The 18139-nt window shown below is 47.4% G+C and overlaps 1 pseudogene; it reads left to right on the forward strand.

Annotated features, from left to right (window-relative positions):
- The first annotated feature begins 14545 nt into the window (after positions 1–14545).
- On the forward strand, positions 14546–14749 carry LOC147732817 (metallothionein pseudogene; annotated as a pseudogene).
- The last annotated feature ends 3390 nt before the right edge of the window (positions 14750–18139 follow it).

The raw sequence follows: 18139 nt of genomic DNA on the forward strand, positions 1-18139 counted from the left end.
CATTGTGCACTGTACTAGTGTCTGTCAAGTAAATCAAATAACCCAATCAAGGAGTCACTAATCAACACATCAATGTAACATAGGGAGCACTTGCACTGTGGCACTGAATAGCAGTGGCACAGTGCCCAAAGCATCTAACCGTCAAAACAGATCAAAAACGGAGGAGGCAATCAGTAAAAATGGATGGGACACTCACGCCAATGATACCAGGTCTAACACGATGAATGTTCAAATGTCATAAAATTAACATAAATCACCAAAATGTTGCATTACTCAGCCAATCCTATAGCATGATTAAGTTAAGCCTATTTGCACAATTCCAGTGGTCCTCACTTAATATAAGAAAAAACACAGTCAGACGCATGTTGGAAATGGGGCTGTTTGGTGGGAAACCATATGCTAGGAAGGTTTTTTTAAATTATTTATAGCTAATAGTAGAAAAGATATGTGTTATTCATAACTTTGTCTTTCAACACCCACGCTAAGTAATGCATCTTCTAGCAGTGCCACAGCGTATACAAGCAGTGTGCTAGAGTCAGTCTGAGAAACTGCTCTATTTTTGTAGAATGAAAGGTTTTAAGAATTCTCATTTGTTTTTATATAGCTCTTCACACCAGACTTTTGACGATCTGGGAGCTGTAAATAACAGACGTTACAATTCACAACTTTAATGGTACTCGATCTACTTAACATGCATGTATGGAAGACTGTGGAGGCTTTTCGAGATTCGAACTTGTGACTTGCAGATCACAAACGATGTCAACAGTTATCTTACACCGCCATCGCGCAGGAAATCACTGTCCACAACTTCTTTCAAGAGCATGAAAGGCCACTTTATTTAAGACAGGTGTGTAAATCAATATCTGTTGAACACATTAATTTATTTAATAAATTCCAATCTTCACAGCATGACTAAACATCCCTACCTAACTAAAACCAGAACAACTAACTCTTGAAGAATACCCCCTGAATTCCCAATAAACTACCCTTGCGGCATTGGTTCCTTACTTCAGGGGAGATGATGCGTGCGTGTTCTGGATGCTTGCGCAGGCAGGGGAGGCATCTGTTCCTGACCGGAGAGGAGGTGACGTCACGATGGCGCCGAAACCATGGTTCCATACGATGTCACTATGTCGATGTATTCTTGACCACCCACATCGATGATCGGCTCCGCGATGATGTCAGCTTCGGAGTCGATGTGGCACAGCAGCAGGCGTCGGGCCGGCGTCGTAAGTCAGAGCAGCACTCACAGCTATGGCAGGCTTACAATGTTGATCGCTGGCGTCGATGTGGCATGGTAGCCTGCGTCGGCTCTACGTTGCAAGTCGGAGCAGCGCTCTCGACTACGTTGCAGATTACGGCATCGCTCACCAGCGTCGGTATTGCAGATTCCTTCTGTAGCCCTAGAACAGCAAGCTCCAGATGCAGGCAAACAGAAGGGGTGAAGTCTGGTATCCCTGAGACTTTGGTCAGGAAGCAAGCTCAAATCAAGCCCTTGGAGTAATATTCTGCAAGATGATGAAAGTTCTTTAAAAGTTCCTTCTCCTTCCCTTGGCAATGAAGAGACCCCTGCAGGCCAACCTAGCAAACAGCACACTGGCAGAGGGGCGGTCCCAACTCCTGCAGCTTTCTTGGTTCTTCTCCTTGGCAAAAAGGTTTGTTTCCTTCCCAGAAGTGATCTAAAATCTTGGGGTCTGGGTCCCCATATTTATACTACTATTCGCTTTGCTCTCTGAAGGAAGAGAGGCCTCTGCCTACTCCAAATCAGTTCTGATCAGTCCTGGAGCACTTTGTTGACAAGACTCCTTCTTTCCTTTCACTGTGTAGGCCAGGGACATCAGACACACCACAGGAGGTGGAGCCAGCATTGTGGAGGGAAGGCACAGCCCTATTCAGGTCTCAGGGGAAACTCCTCCCACCCAATTACATGTAGATCTCTCTATTCAGCCCTGTGCTGACTCACCCTGTCTCCTGGAATCCCCCATCCCCTGTCACTCAAACTCCAGACAAGGAATACACAACCTAGCAGAGGCAGGCTTGGATAGTTAGGCAAGGAAATATCTACTTTCTAAAAGTGGTATTTTCAAACACAGAATGTTAAAACCAACTTCACTAAAAGATGTATTTCATCACTCTGAGTTGAGGCATTCAAAACTTGAATTTCCAACTCGTTCCCTGAGTCAGTTAGGATTATAAGATGTAATAATCAAACTACCCATTCTGGCCTATGGGGAACAGGTAGCCTTGCAATAGTGAAAAACGAAACAATTGCTGTAATTCACTATTAGGACATGCCACACACACCAGGGCATGTCCTACATTCTACTTACAATGCACCCTGCCCTTGGGCCTACCTTAGGGGTGTCTGATATGAAAAAAAGGAAGGTTTAGGGACAGGCAAGTGGGTGTACTTGCCAAGTTGACATGGCAGTCACAGACTGCACAAGGGCCCTGCAATGGCAGGCCTGACACACTTTTCAATCTGCTGGGTGGCACAACCAGTGCTGCAAGATACCAGCAGCATTTGATTTACAAGCCCCGGGCACACATTGTGCACTGTACTAGTGTCTGTCAAGTAAATCAAATAACCCAATCAAGGAGTCACTAATCAACACATCAATGTAACATAGGGAGCACTTGCACTGTGGCACTGAATAGCAGTGGCACAGTGCCCAAAGCATCTAACCGTCAAAACAGATAAAAAACGGAGGAGGCAATCAGTAAAAATGGATGGGACACTCACGCCAATGATACCAGGTCTAACACGAAAAATGTTCAAATGTCATAAAATTAACATAAATCACCAAAATGTTGCATTACTCAGCCAATCCTATAGCATGATTAAGTTAAGCCTATTTGCACAATTCCAGCGGTCCTCACTTAATATAAGAAAAAACACAGTCAGGCGCATGTTGCAAATGAGGCTGTTTGGTGGGAAACCATATGCTAGGAAGGTTTTTTTAAATTATTTATAGCTAATAGTAGAAAAGATATGTGTTATTCATAACTTTGTCTTTCAACACCCACGCTAAGTAATGCATCTTCTAGCAGTGCCACAGCGTATACAAGCAGTGTGCTAGAGTCAGTCTGAGAAACTGCTCTATTTTTGTAGAATGAAAGGTTTTAGGAATTCTCATTTGTTTTTATATAGCTCTTCACACCAGACTTTTGACGATCTGGGAGCTGTAAATAACAGACGTTACAATTCACAACTTTAATGGTACTCGATCTACTTAACATGCATGTATGGAAGACTGTGGAGGCTTTTCGAGATTCGAACTCGTGACCTGCAGATCACAAACGATGTCAACAGTTATCTTACACCGCCATCGCGCAGGAAATCACTGTCCACAACTTCTTTCAAGAGCATGAAAGGCCACTTTATTTAAGACAGGTGTGTAAATCAATATCTGTTGAACACATTAATTTATTTAATAAATTCCAATCTTCACAGCATTACTAAACATCCCTACCTAACTAAAACCAGAACAACTAACTCTTGAAGAATACCCCCTGAATTCCCAATAAACTACCCTTTCAGGATGGCCAACCCGCTCCAGTCTGCCCACCCCCACTAGAAAAAACGCCTACTAAAAGAACCAAGACACCTGTCCTAAAGTGGCGAGGCCCGAAGGCCGGAACAGCGCCTAAAGCACTGCAAAGTATAAAACCTAGCTAGAAAAAAGGAAGAAGGGTGGGTGGGGCAAAACGAACCTCCCTTCCTTGCCTCCCCCTACGCACTTCCCTTCCGCCTGCCTCCAGCCCCTTTTATCACCTCCCCTCCAATTAGCAACACCTGCCCTGTCCAGCTCGTGCTCGCGTGAACGCACCCAGGGAGAGACCGGCTCGCGCCTGGCTCTCCCTGGGTCCCCCCTCGCACAAGAAATCACTGTCCACAACTTCTTTCAAGAGCAAGAAAGGCCACTTTATTTAAGACAGGTGTGTAAATCAATATCTGTTGAACACATTAATTTATTTAATAAATTCCAATCTTCACAGCATGACTAAACATCCCTACCTAACTAAAACCAGAACAACTAACTCTTGAAGAATACCCCCTGAATTCCCAATAAACTACCCTTTCATGATGGCCAACCCGCTCCAGGCTGCCCACCCCCACTAGAAAAACCGCCACCCAGGAAAACCTTTAGAGTTTTCCTGCCCCACTCAAAGACAAGGAGGAAGGGAAGGAGCACACCACAATTGCACTTCCAGTACCTTAGCTATCAAGTCACGTAATTCTAAAAGATAAAATGAAAGGCCCAATTGGGACAGGAGAACACCATCCTCACAAAATAAATGTGTCTCAGAAACTTGCAAATGATGGTGAGCCAAACTGTAGATGCATAAATGTTTACAAAACAGTCTCATAGCGCGATTCACTTTTCGTCGTGCTTTCTCCATGGCTGAATAATTCCGCGCCCCAGTCCATTGTAAGCGTGGCACGAACTCAGTCCAGATCGCCATGGTGCTCACCCAGGCGGTCTTGATGACGTCGAGATCCATTTTCATCAACTTGAGCAAAGTCAAACCGGATAAAGAGACCAAATCGTTTTCTCCAAGGTGCAGCACCAGTAAATCAGGTGGGCCCCTCCAACCCCCCGAAACCAGAGCAGTCAAGGCGGGAAAGAGGCCACCCCAACGCATGCCCCCTGTGCCATGCCAGGAAACCTCATGGGTCAGACTGCTTAAACCCAGAGATCTGCCACAAAGCTGACGTGCAGCGGCTACAGCAGCCCTTTTAACAAAAGAGTGGCCAAGAATCCACACCCTCGTTTTTGCTCCAGCCATCGCATGCCAAGGACCTAGGAGAAAAACAAATGTTAGGGCAAAACAAAGGCGATCTATTTTCTTACATACTTCTCACAACATCTCAATCGCCAACGCCCAATGCGGCGAATTTGGGACCAATCCCACCCCAACCTGGCGGCCTCCGTCGCCGCCCCAACTCGGAATGAATGGGTACCAAATTGAGAAGGATCCCGCCCCAGACCCAACAAAACCTTTCGAAGAACAGCCAACAACTGAGAAACAACTATTGGACTGCCATCAGCATGACAAAAAATTGCTCCTGGGGAAAAATGAGGGGATGTCAGAAATACCTCGCATTCCCCTACAAGGCAGCAAGAAACCACACCGCTCCGCCTCAAAAAGACCCACTTACCCCTCCCCATCTGATCAGTCTTGGACATGCGCAACCACAGGCGGACCCTGTCATGCTCCACCACCACCTCACTGCTAGTCATACCCACCCTATCCCGCAAACCCAGCAACTCAGAGGCCCGAAACGCCCCAAAAAATAACCACACAAAACACAAACGAAATTTCTGACACTCAAATGCATCATAACAGCACACATCCAATTGTGATAACAGCATCTGAAGCAAATCAAAAGTCACCGGCTGCCTTAACTTCTGAGCACCAGCTTGAAACCTACCCAAACCTTTTAAAACTTTCTGAACCAACACCCCCCCAACAGGATCCCTCCCCCACCAAAGCTGACCGTAAAAGGATACCCCCGCCAGCTTGCCCAAAATGGTCGAGTGGGAGAGGCCTTTGTCCGCCGAATGCAAACAAACTGCAACAAAAATTGCTCATCAGACAAAACAGCCTGTGTCGGACCTACCAACTCCTCACCAAACTGCAAAAATTCCTGCCAAGCCTTCCAGTAACTCCCACGGGTGGAGGCAGCCACTGAATTCTCAACCAACTGTTGGACCCTCAATCCCCCAAGGCCCATACGTACTGTGGGATCGCAGTTGGTTCTAGATCCACCCCAGGAGCCAGTCTGCGGAATTCCGACCACTGAAATCGAGATAAAGCATCAGAGATACAATTAGTGGCTCCTGGAACATGTCTAGCTTTAAAGACAATATTCAGTTGTAAACACCGCAACATGAAAGCACGCAACAGCGTCAACACACGCAAATCCCGGGCCCACTGCTTGTTAACGAGGTCAACCACTGCCATATTGTCCACGTGGAACAACACGGAACGATTCTGGAACTCATCCCCCCAGATGTACAGAGCGGTCAACAACGGGAACAGTTCCAAAAACGCTATGCTGCGACCTTGCTTCCGCCAATGCACCGGCTGCCAGCCGCGCACCAACGCCCTTCCCAAAAGATGCCGAAGCCGTTAGCTCCAGATGCATCCGTGAAAAGCTGCACCTGCCAGACGATGTCCTCGTCCGCAAAAAACAAGGACACGCCGTTAAAATCCTGTAGGAAACGCAGCCAGATACCCAAATCGGCTCGGACAGCTGTGGTAATGCACACCCGATGATGAGGAAGGCTGGCGCCAGACATAGAGAGGCCCAGACGTCTACAAAACGTCCTACCTGCCCGAACAACTCGACACGCAAAATTCAAGTACCCCAAAAGCTTCTGAACCTTCCGACGTTCCAATTTGCTTTCGCCCAACACCAACCTGATGAAATCAGATATCTCCTGCACCTTGTCAGCAGGCAATCACGCCATCAGAGCCTGAGTATCGATCTCAATCCCCAAAAAGGTCAAAGATGTACATGGACCCTCAGTCTTATCCAGCGCCAAAGGGACACCCAGCTCTGTGGACATAGCTTGGAAAATCTCTAATGCCAACTGACACTGCCCAGACTGACCCTCACCAATGAAAAGGAAGTCATCCGGATAATGACAAACCAGGGCGTGGCCACTGGTGAAAGTGAAGCGCCACTGCAGAAATGTACTGAAGGTTTCGAATAGGGCACAGGACACCGAGCAGCCCATTGGCAAAACCTTATCCACATAGAAACATCCCCCAAAATGCATGCCCAAGACACCAAAATCCTAGGGATGAATGGGCAGAAGCCGAAAAGCCGATTGAATGTCACTCTTCGCCAGCAAGGCACCAGTATCCGCTGTGCTAACCAGCCGCAAGGAGTCATCCACAGAAGCATATGTCACACTAGAATCAGCCGGGTCAATGAAGTCGTTGATAGAGGAACCCTCAGGCCAAGATAGATGGTGGATGAGGCGAAATTCCCCAGCCGCCTTTTTTGGGACAACTCCCAGAGGAGAGACTATCAAATCAGGGAGAGGGCAGCTAAGAAAAGGACCAGCAATCCTGCCCGCCGCAAGCTCTGCATCCAACTTCTTCTGTACAACCTGGGGGCACTCTTTTGCGGACTTTAGGTTATCAGACCACCTGCCCAACTGAGGACCCTGGTACCCAATCCGGAAACCGACTCTGAAACCCCAGGATAAAGTCTTAGCAGCCTCGAAATCAGGATAGTCCACCAACCACAAGTCAAGTACCTCGAGCTTAATAGGAGTAGGAGCCCATAGATACAAAGTGCGAAGATTGTCCCCTGCCCCCTGGACCCCTCCCTTGGTCCCCAAAACGCTGTCCCGAGAAACACTGGGTGAGGGCATGTCGCCCCCCGCACTGTTCACACTCGTGCTTGTATCTGCATGCCGGCCTGTTACAAGAACCCCTGTTAAAGTGCCAGCACGCCCCAGAAGTGGAGGACTGCCCTCTGCCCCAAACCCCCGCCCCAGAATGAGCGGGGCGAAATTGAAAGGGCCGATACTGCACCGGCAGGCCGCTAGCCGTGTGGGTCGTAGCAGGCGGGTGAGCAGACGCCATCCACAGGAGCCACAACTCTGCATCCACCTCACCCCAGGAACGCTCAGGGAAAGCCCGGAACTCCTCGTCGTAAGACAGCCAGGCAAAACCTCCAAAATAACTATAGGCCTTACGTATGACATCAGCATATTTAAACATTTCAACCGCCTTACTCGGATGACGCTGGCAAAAAACACTAGCATAAATCAAGAAGGCTAACGTCCAGTTCTCAATAGACTTCAGGACTCGAGGCCGCCGAGCCAACTCCAATTCCTCCTCCTTAGGCTCTTCCTTAGCTTGCACATCTCGATGGAGGAGCCTAAACACATCAACAAATTCGCCACTCCAGATTCGAGATTTAGTTTTTTTAGACAGATGAGACCCCAAAGGCATTCCCACTCCAGAATAAGGCAATCGCTTGGGAAGGATACTATCCTCCGCAACAGGTTTTGTAGGAGTCGCCGAGGCCCCACTGGCAGAAACTTCCCCTGCATGTTGCACATTCAAACCCGCCGGCCGCTCAAGCTGCAGTGCCAGAGCGACTCGCTCCTCAATAACCCCATCACCCGTACCAATTGATCTGGTACGCTTAGCCGGGAGACTCTCCCCTGGTTTCCAAACAGACCACCAACCATCCTTACCTCTTGGCAACTGGGCCAACTTCAGATGAAAAGCGACACGGTCCCCTTGAGGTGGTCGACTCCCCGCTGCCTAACGTACCGCTGCGTGGTCCGCACATGACTCCTGCAAGATACGAGAAACAGGGAATTGCCCCACCCCACCCTCTTGGGCCCGTGCAGCCAAAAGCCCAACATCCTTTTCCCGTAATTCCCCTTCTTCCAAATCATCCTCCTGTACATCCAACTGTAGCACATCACCAGAAAATGAATCTTGTGCACTGCCACTTGGCAGAGCCCCATCTCCAACTCCTCCATCATAAAACTGCCAGTCAATGTCAGTAGAGCGCACTGTGCGCAAAGCTGCAGAAGAGAGATCCGCTCCAGATAACTCTCCCGTGACCCCACCACAGGAAACAGCCGTATGGACAGTTCCCAAGCCCTTCGAACCAGCCAACAGCCGCCCAGCTGGAGCTGCAACATGAAAACTGTAGCCGCTCAAGCCAGACTGAGAGGAACCAGCGAGAATGCCCCCCCCCCCCCCAGCGGAGCCAAGGGGAACACCCACAGAAGACCCAGAACAAGGCACAAACCCTGGGCCACCACCCAATCCGCCCGCCAAACCACCCTGCAAAGCATCGGGCACCCCACGGGAGGCTGGGAAAAGCACCGGGCTGGAGGCCGAGTGTGCCCCCCCCAAGGCCTAAACCCAACGCACCAGTACCCTGGGACTGCGGCAAACCAGAAGGGGGCCCAACAAAACCAGGAACCGGGGCCCTGGGGGCCGGGGAGGGGGGGGTAGAGGACATGTCGCCTGGGAGAAACACCTCATTGGCCGAGGGAGCCCCCGACAATGAAAACCCAGACAACGCAGAGGAAGGAGCCCCAATATCTGGGCAGCCCTGTACTATAACACTGGGCAAAGGAGGGGGGGCATGTCCCAACATAGGGGTGGCTGGGGACAAAAGGTAACACTGCCCATTGACCATTAAATAAGGGGAAGCACCATCAGGCAATGCCTTCAAAGGGACAGGGAGAGCCCCCTGCACAGGAGCAGCAAAGGGTGCCTGAGGGAGGCTCTGTTAATCGAGGCTCCTCCACCGTTTGGCCCTGGCACACACCGAAGACTTCTTTGCCTTGTCAGGAGGGGGCCCGCCCAACCGCTGCACCGGCCGACCCACAGAACGCCCCCGCCTCCCACCGGGGGCCCCATGCAAGCCAGCAGCCCCAGTGGGAGCCAAACATACCTGCTGCTGGGAGCCCGGTAAAAGCAGCGGGGGCGCCGAGGCCGCGGGAACCAGGGCTGACGCCGGCAAAACCGCCGGCATTGCCGCATCTCCGTCCTCCTCCTCCTCCAGGCATGGTGACAGGCAGGCAGTCACCGCCCTCGACACGCCCTTAGCAGCCTTGCGAGGGGGGCGGGCCAACCCCACCCACGCCTCCGCCGGCACACCGGGACGAAGAAGGTCCTCGCGTCCCGCAGCACATAATGTCTGCACCGCCCGACGGACTTCCGCCGCCTCCTTCATGTCCCCGCAGCACAGGTCAGAGCAGCAAAACGAACCTCCCTTCCTTGCCTCCCCCTACGCACTTCCCTTCCGCCTGCCTCCAGCCCCTTTTATCACCTCCCCTCCAATTAGCAACACCTGCCCTGTCCAGCTCGTGCTCGCGCGAACGCACCCAGGGAGAGACCGGCTCGCGCCTGGCTCTCCCTGGGTCCCCCCTTTTCTCAACTGCTTAAGTGTAATAAACTTCATATTCACTGGCTAAAATGGGCGCCTAATGAGCAGGACATTCATTAGAAGTGACAGATGCCATCCAGTTCTACATGGTTCAGAGTAGGATGAAATAAAGTGTCATGTATGCTTTGCAAAGAGAAAAATCCAAATTACAATATGCATTGCGAGTCACATTATCATTGCATCAGGCAAAGGACGTCTCTCAATTAATTACAATTCCGCAAAGAACATATTGCAATTCATAAAAAATCCCAAAGAAAAGGAAGTGGCAAATGGGTGCTCTCCTTCCCTGGTATTTGGAAGACAATCGGCCACATGCATCAAAGTCTGGTTTTGCGATTCCTTATTTGGGATTTTTAGGGAATCGCAAATAAGGAATCGTAAAATGGGATGCATGATTTAAATCGCATAATATTTGCGATTCGGTAAAAATCAATATTTTTACTGAATCGCAAATATTATGCGAATTCTAATTTGCGATTTTGCAATTCCCATTGATTCCTATAGGCCAAAAGGCCCATAGGAATCAATGGGAAGGCATTGACATTTTGCGAATTTCAATTAGCGATTCGCAAAATGTTAATGCATTCCATGGGTGCAGGGGGGGGTCCAAAGGACCCCCCCCCTGCACCCCTGAAATGTATTTTGAAGTGCATGTTTCATACACACAAGTCCTAAGGACATGTGTGTCTGTAACATGACAGTGTTTGAAAATGCAAATTTGAGCATTTTAATACATTTTTGCAAATTACCCCGAGGTTCACCCTCGTGGTAATTTGCACCCCCTAATTGCGAATTCGCTATTTTAAAAGTAATCATGCATTGCTTTTAAGGAATTGCAAATTTGCGATTCCTTAAAAGCAACACATTTTTGGAATTCGCTAAAAATAGCGATTTTTCCAAAAATGTTTGATGCATCCCAAAAACCTATTTAGGAATCGCAAACTGCCGAATTTACCGATTCGCACCGTTTGCACTTCCTAAATAGGTTGATGCATGTGGCCGAATGTATGAATAGTTTGCGACTGCTTCTGTAGCAGCATAGAATGGACTAGTTACCGAATGTACTGGGCAGAAGTGTACATTAAGTGCAAAATAAAAGACCGGTGATAACGGAGAATATGTTAATGTACAATAGTAGTGTTTCTTTTGCCACTGCTCAATAAAAACAACAAACATTACAGTACGAGACGATTCTGTGTAATCCCATCAGGTCCAAAGCAAAAGGGCAGAGAGACAAGAAGAGCACGGTTTGCGCTCTTAAAATAGACAAAAAAGGAGCAATTAGATAGATGCTGGCTTTCTAGCACTGCAAACCTGCTGCTGAATGCTCTGCCATTATAAAGTGTTTTATGTGCGGGGTTTGGGAGTACAACTCTGTCAGAGGGCATTAATTAGCAGTCTGCGTAATGCGAGCGGCATCACGGAAGTGGGTGCGTTGCTCTCGCGCTGCTGCGCGCGCCTGCAGGAAGCGGACAAATGTTTTTTTTTAATCATTTGCATTGAGGCTGACTGAGAATGCATCACAAAGCAATCTGATTTGCTGCTGCCGCTGCGCCGGTGGGAAGCCGCAGGGGTAATTTGGATCTTTTCGGTTGAGCACGTAAAATGAATCTTCGTTGCTTGTAAGCGGAGGAGGAGGAGGTCGGTGCTGGCGCCCTGTAATTGCAGAACAACAACGATTGTAATGCCAAACGCTGCCTACACTTCGGTGATGCAAGCAGAACAAGATTTGCCCGTATTGATGATATATTTGACGATATAAATGCCAGGCAGCATTTGACCGACAACAACTGCTTGCTTATCTTGAACGTGTCTGGCCCTCGCACTCTTGGAGAATCAACTTGAGGACTTCTCAGAAGCTTGTGCTTGCCTCATATCTGCAATAGTCTGTAGTACTGAGCAGTGTTGTGTAGTTTGCTTTGTGGGCGTAGAGAATTTTTTTGTAGTAGTTTATAGTGGAATACTTGTGACCTTATGCCTTGGTGCAGAGGTATTTTGGTGTCATTTACATGGACTTATTTAGCATTTGAACATTCATCGAGTGATGTGATGTACCACACACAATCTTAGGTTGGATTCAAGGGTGTCTCGGGGTCCCGTCCAGAGCAGGCCCGGCTCCAGGTATTTTTATTTGGGTGGGCCAAGGGTGCATTTGGGTGGGCCACTGCGGGCTCGATTTGTCACATATATGTCTAGGCAGGCCTGCTTTAGGGCCCTCCTTTATCTATTCTTAGTCTATCAAGACCCAGTAAAATGCACTCTTTTCCAAATCTCTTTCTAAATATTATCACTCTCAAAAAGTGTTTTTTTCCATGTAATGCTCCTTTTGATGGGAAGAGGAGGTTTCTGAGGTGGGAGTATCAGGCAAGTGACACTTCACGGGCTCCCTCTGTGGGAGCCTTCAGGGAGAATCCCTCTTCATTACTACCTCCACCTGACCACAGACTCTGCAACGCACTCCCATACAGGCTTGATTAACCACTACTCCTCTCCAGTGTACCTCATCTCACAGATGACCTTGGGCCCCAGCCCCATATCAGGCATTATCGGGCTCCACTTTCATTTTTCCTGGTAAAAACATTAGTAAAATCACCTTCAAACTTAAAACATTGAATATAGTAGTAAATATAATTAGCATGCACTTTAAAGTATGTTCCACAGTAGCCCTTATAATCCAACAGCTAATTAAATAAATAAAAACAGAAAGGCTGGCTTCAGCGCTGCTGCAAAACTCTTTTTTGGCGCCGCACCAATAACCTCTTTCTCCGTAAATACCTTTACTCCCACCTTCCAACAGTGCCCCTCATCTCTCAATGCCCCCTCTAGTGACCTCCGCCTTGTATTCCCTCACAGCCACACGCCACAAGTGCCCCTCATCTCTTCCTAACTACCCCCTCCACCCCATGACCTCTTCCCTGGATTCCCTCACTACTACCCTCCACCAGTGCCCCTCATTTCTCCGGAGCCCCTCCCACTACCTCCTCCTCAGATTCCCTCACTGCCACCCTCCATCAGTGTCCCTTATTTTTACGTAGCCCCTCTCTCATATGCATTTCATTTGTTGTATTGCGCTACTCATATCAGTGTAGTGTGTGTCAGTACTTTACACAACGCACACATTATACAGAGACAATGAATCGTACAAGTATGTAAATCAGTCTATAGGGAATGTCACATAAGCCAATGAGGATTACAAGTTGTATGAATCACATGTCATCCATACTGGTGGGCGGGATATTTTAAGAGGGTTTGGTCTGGGGAAACACAACCTTAGGATTTAAAGAGTATTCCATGGGGGTCAGCTTTACTGATAAAAATGTATATCTGCCCAAACATACTCATTTTGGCAACATTAGAATAATGAAAGACTGGGGAAGTTCTAACTATATCACAAAACAAAAAAGTGAAGTTCTAACTATACCATTCATGTTTGTATACAGCTCTTTGATGACAGTTCATTGGTTACTGTCCTATGTAAGGGATTGTAACTTCTGAACTGCAAGTAACAAGGATCTCTGTGACAAATGCAGTAACCCACTGAGCTATCCAGGGCTTTAACTCACTGGGTCTGAGCACAGGCAGCTTTTTTAAAGGGGCCTCAAAACGGGTCTCTATCGGGCTCTGTTTTGTGCGCTGGTCACAGGTAGTTTTTTTCCGAACTGCAGTGACAGCAGTCTGCTGTCACTGCAGTCCGGAAAAAAGTGCCAGCTAGGGCACAAAACAGAGCCCGATAGAGACCCATTTCGAGACAGCAGGCACATTGGTGTATTCTGCTCACACTACTCTCAAGTGGAAAGTTACGGCATAACGTCATGCCAGGTGAGCGTTGTAGGGAGAAGGGAAAGGGAAATCCTTTAAAGAGAGTCATTTTCTCTCTGGATTTCCCTTCTCTTTTTGAAACTCAGGAGCAGCAACATTGTTGAGATGTCACCAGTGCTTTAAGTGGAAGCTTTTGCAATATTATATACAAGCCATAGTTGCTGTTATTTATTTTATGCAACTAACAACCATTGACAAAGCCAATAGTCCTGGCTTGTAGGTATGATGTTACTTGTATCATATACCTGGATACAATGACAGAAACCGCAAAATTCAAGTCGGGCCGCACACTGCTAAACACAGATTTTTAATGTACTGTTTTTAAGCCACGTCTTCAATTACATTGGCCACGCACCTTTGAGAGACCCCCCCAGTTTTTTCATCCCACTTAAAGCCCTGAATTTATCCACATAAAATACAGATACATAAGCATTTAAAAACTACTAATAGACAAATGATTGCTCTCTGGCAGGATCATTAATCACCAGCATTATCTGGGCATTTTGTATTATTTTTGTTGTCCTGCATCAGCCATGATAATGATAAAAACTGTTTAAATGAAGCATATACGAAGTATGTGTCCTGCTGGGCCTGTGCAGATTTTAAAAAGAAAAAAAATGGAGTAACGCATTCTCTCACCTACTCCATTACAAACTTTGTGGCACAGCCTTATGTGATAAGCCACGGCAGGGGTCAGGAAAGGTGAATAGAAATAAACACATTTTACAGAGACCTTTCAATACTGGGCTGATAATCCGTAGCTAACATCTGCTTCAAAACATGGACCCTAAAGACTGCTGTTGTGCCACTGGTGGCTCTTGTTCATGTACTGGGTTGTGCAAGTGTGAGAACTGCAAATGTACATCCTCGAAAAAAAGCTGCTGTTCCTGTTGCCCTCCCGGATGCGATAAATGTGGCCAGGGGTGTGTGTGCAAAGGAGGATCGACCGAGAAATGCAGCTGTTGCACACAATTTGCAGATTGACTTGTTCAGTGCCCATGGAGTTGCTTAACACACAATGAATTGCCCTTTTTGATTTATTTTTCTTTCTTGCGCAAAGGAGCAATTTTAAACTTACATATTATATATTTGTATAAATGTTCTGCTAATAAAGTAACCTAAAATACGGAAATAAATAAATAAACAAACTTCTTTTCTCCTGCGCTACATAGAAAAAGAAATATCAATGCAGCATGACAGTAGGCAAAGGTTACCAAAGGTTACCGTTGTGAAAGAAAGGATTTGTCGCCTTTCGCCATGCAGAGATAAAGGGGTGAAATAATAAGCAAAGCCTCATTAACATGTAAATGGTCTTGTAAAGACCTGTGAAGTAATCGGGGCGGCAGCGATAATCTGTAAAACTGTCTGTGCGTGCGCCCGGAGAAGCTGTCTCGGCCCGGGCTGACACACAAGAAGGGGGAGGGTTGAAGCACTTTGATCTTAAAGGCTTTGCCCGCCTGTCTTCAAGCCCTCACTGTGAGGGCCAAGGATCCTGTTTGGGTGGGCCAGGCTCATGTTTGGGTGGGCCTGGCCCACCCGGCCCACCGGCTAGAACCGGGCCTGGTCCAGAGTATGTGTTTTCCCAATGTAGACTTTTATTGTACTTGTTGGTTCCTTAATTGGCTAGAATCAGGGCACAAGTCCTAAACAAAGAAGTGGGGGGATGCTGACGTCATGACAGGAGGTGGCGTTACGAAAGGTGGCTTGCACCATCAGACTCATTGCCTCCCCTCGCTCACCCCTTAGATGCGGTTGCATCAGAGAAGCCAGCATGTGAGCAGCGTTCTGAATGAGCTCCGATCTCGCCCCAGAGAGGCCAAAGAGTGAATTTGTGGCTCATTTGCTCCAGTAATCGAGCTCCTGGTAAAATAAGTGGGGAGGCGCCATCCACCCAAGTGATAGCTCGACTCGAGCCCTGGCTAGAATGATCTGGAGAAAGCAGTGCAGGAGACATTGTTAGTGGCAATATGGTGATAGAACTTTTTGTCTTTCAGCAGCTAGGGAAAGGGGGCTGTGTAGCTTGGCTAAGACATTACCTTTAGACCTATCAAGGGATTTAAACATGACAGACGCTGGTTATAACAGCCCTTTGACGACATTCATCATTCAGCAGCACATCATATGTGAACATGTGTTGACCATTCTCCTTCCAGATTTTTGAGGCTACTGCTTCTTCTAAAAGATTAATAAATAGTTCTTTAGTTATTTCATTTATTCATTTTAAGGAGTATACATTCAGAACTTCTTAGAAAGCTGTTCCTAACTGAGGTGGTTTTATTTTGTAACACCTATTTGAAGTGAACAACATTCATGGCTTTGTGCAGGATTCAGGCCATTTGGAATACATTTCACCCTTCATTGAGACTCCATTTTAGTTGATTAAAATGTATGTGATGTGATGGAAGTTATTTTTTTATTGAAATGACTCTTGCTGCTGTTTGTAAATGCGTATTTAAAGGACATGCACCTTGGTGATAACTCTGAATAATGTATTCCAGTAATCAGCTGCCAGTATGACCATTACCTGTACCACTGATTTAAAGGGCACTTAAGGTATAAGGAGGTACAACCCTCAAAAAGTTTAAGTTCTTAACTATGGCATCTCAGTGAACATGTATATTCACATTTTTATCTAGCACACAGCCCAGATATTTTGTGAATTCAATTAAGCAAGTTCGTCGTCCAGTACACCGAGGGAGTCCATCTATGATTGTTCTGGGATTGAGTTGTGAGGTGGAGCGATGAGTAGACATTATGACAAGTGTGTCTAATTTTCCACCCTTGAACCTGGAATATCTACTCCTGCACCTATGGGGTCTGGCTTCCCTGCCCCTCGCCCCCTGCCAATGGCCCCCTGCAGCACCCTGGGCCGAGGGTCCTTGATCAGACCACTGAAGAAACCCAACTTTCCCCAATTATTTATCAAGCTGTGCCACTCTATCCCTCCCCTTCCCTCACCTCCACATCCAAGTAACTGCATATATCTAAAGCCCCCCAGTCTGCAGCTTCCCTGTCTGTGCCAGGGCTCCTGGGTAGCTCCTCATCTTCTTGGCCACTCTCCTATGACAATGAATGTGTCCCTGCAGGCTGTGAAAACCTCACTGCCTGCTGCCTAATTACTGGTTATGACTGAACATTCATATTCCCTCTCTGGCTCGTCTCCCACCTGTCCTCCTGCTGCCTCATTCCAAGTTTGCACAAGATGAGTGGCTCAGCCGATGCCGCTTGCAGTGCCCGACTCGTCCCCCTCTCACCTCTGAGCGAGCAGGCAACTCAGCTGACATTGCCCGCTTCTGCCTATTCTGCCCCTTGGCGGACCTATAAACATGCTGCGTGGGTGACGGGCCTCTGTGCTGTACCAATGGTCCCTGGGTGACATTGTGGTCAAGGCCGCATCACAGTCCCCATTCTAGTTAAGCTCCCTCCACCTCCTGCCTCTGCCCCCAAAGACCCCTGAAGCAGGATTCTCCGCTGAAGCTGAGACCCGGCCCACGCCAATGGCCCGGCTCCACACCTGGCAGAATGTTAAGGGGTGCTTGCATGGGTACAGAGTGGTCCCTCCAACTTACCCTAACATCATCTAACACCACAGCTCACCATTTCCACAGCGGTGAACAGGCCACCACCGCTGCGGCAATGCCAGCAAATGCCTGCAGATCTGGGTGGGCCGCCAACACCGAGGCCTCTCTGCCGACCACGGGGTCGAGCCTCCCGGCACCCTTAAATAGCCGCATCACCTCTAACACGCGGGCATCAGAATACATAACTACCAGAAAGGCTTTTTTTTCTAAAAGGCTATATAGCTCACTAACAAATCTGACTAACACTAGCAAAATATCACCAGAAAGGCACCAAAATCTCCCTGTCATCAGGTCACCTGAACGTAAAATGTTCGTAAGAACTCAAAAACACACCCCAAATAATGGTTGGGCTATATTGGGCTACATAAGTAACCCAATACGAAATAACAGTTGATGAACTGCACCACCCTCCCAATCTGCCTGGGTGGTGGTTTTAGGTTTTCTTGGGGGAGATTGGGGTAGGTGTTTATTAAGCTTTACATATTAATGTTACTTCATTATTGCTTTATTTTTGTTATATCTTTTGATTTTTACTTATTTGTTTAAAGGTTTAATGCATTTTATGTTTTGCATTTTGGATTGTTTAGTTTATTGGAGATTGGTGTTTTTTGGTATATATGAACTGATTATATTGTTTTCTTTTTGTAATTGTTATTTGTGTTTTAATGAACAATAATTGTATAAACTATGTTTTAAATGTGGATTAAGGGATTTATTGGTGATACAATGGATAGTTTTAAAATCAATAATTAAAATGGTTGTACATTTTGATTCATTTGTTAATACAGTTAAT

Source organism: Lissotriton vulgaris, chromosome 2_1 (genome assembly GCF_964263255.1).
Source record: "Lissotriton vulgaris chromosome 2_1, aLisVul1.2, whole genome shotgun sequence".
Lineage (NCBI taxonomy): Eukaryota > Metazoa > Chordata > Amphibia > Caudata > Salamandridae > Lissotriton > Lissotriton vulgaris.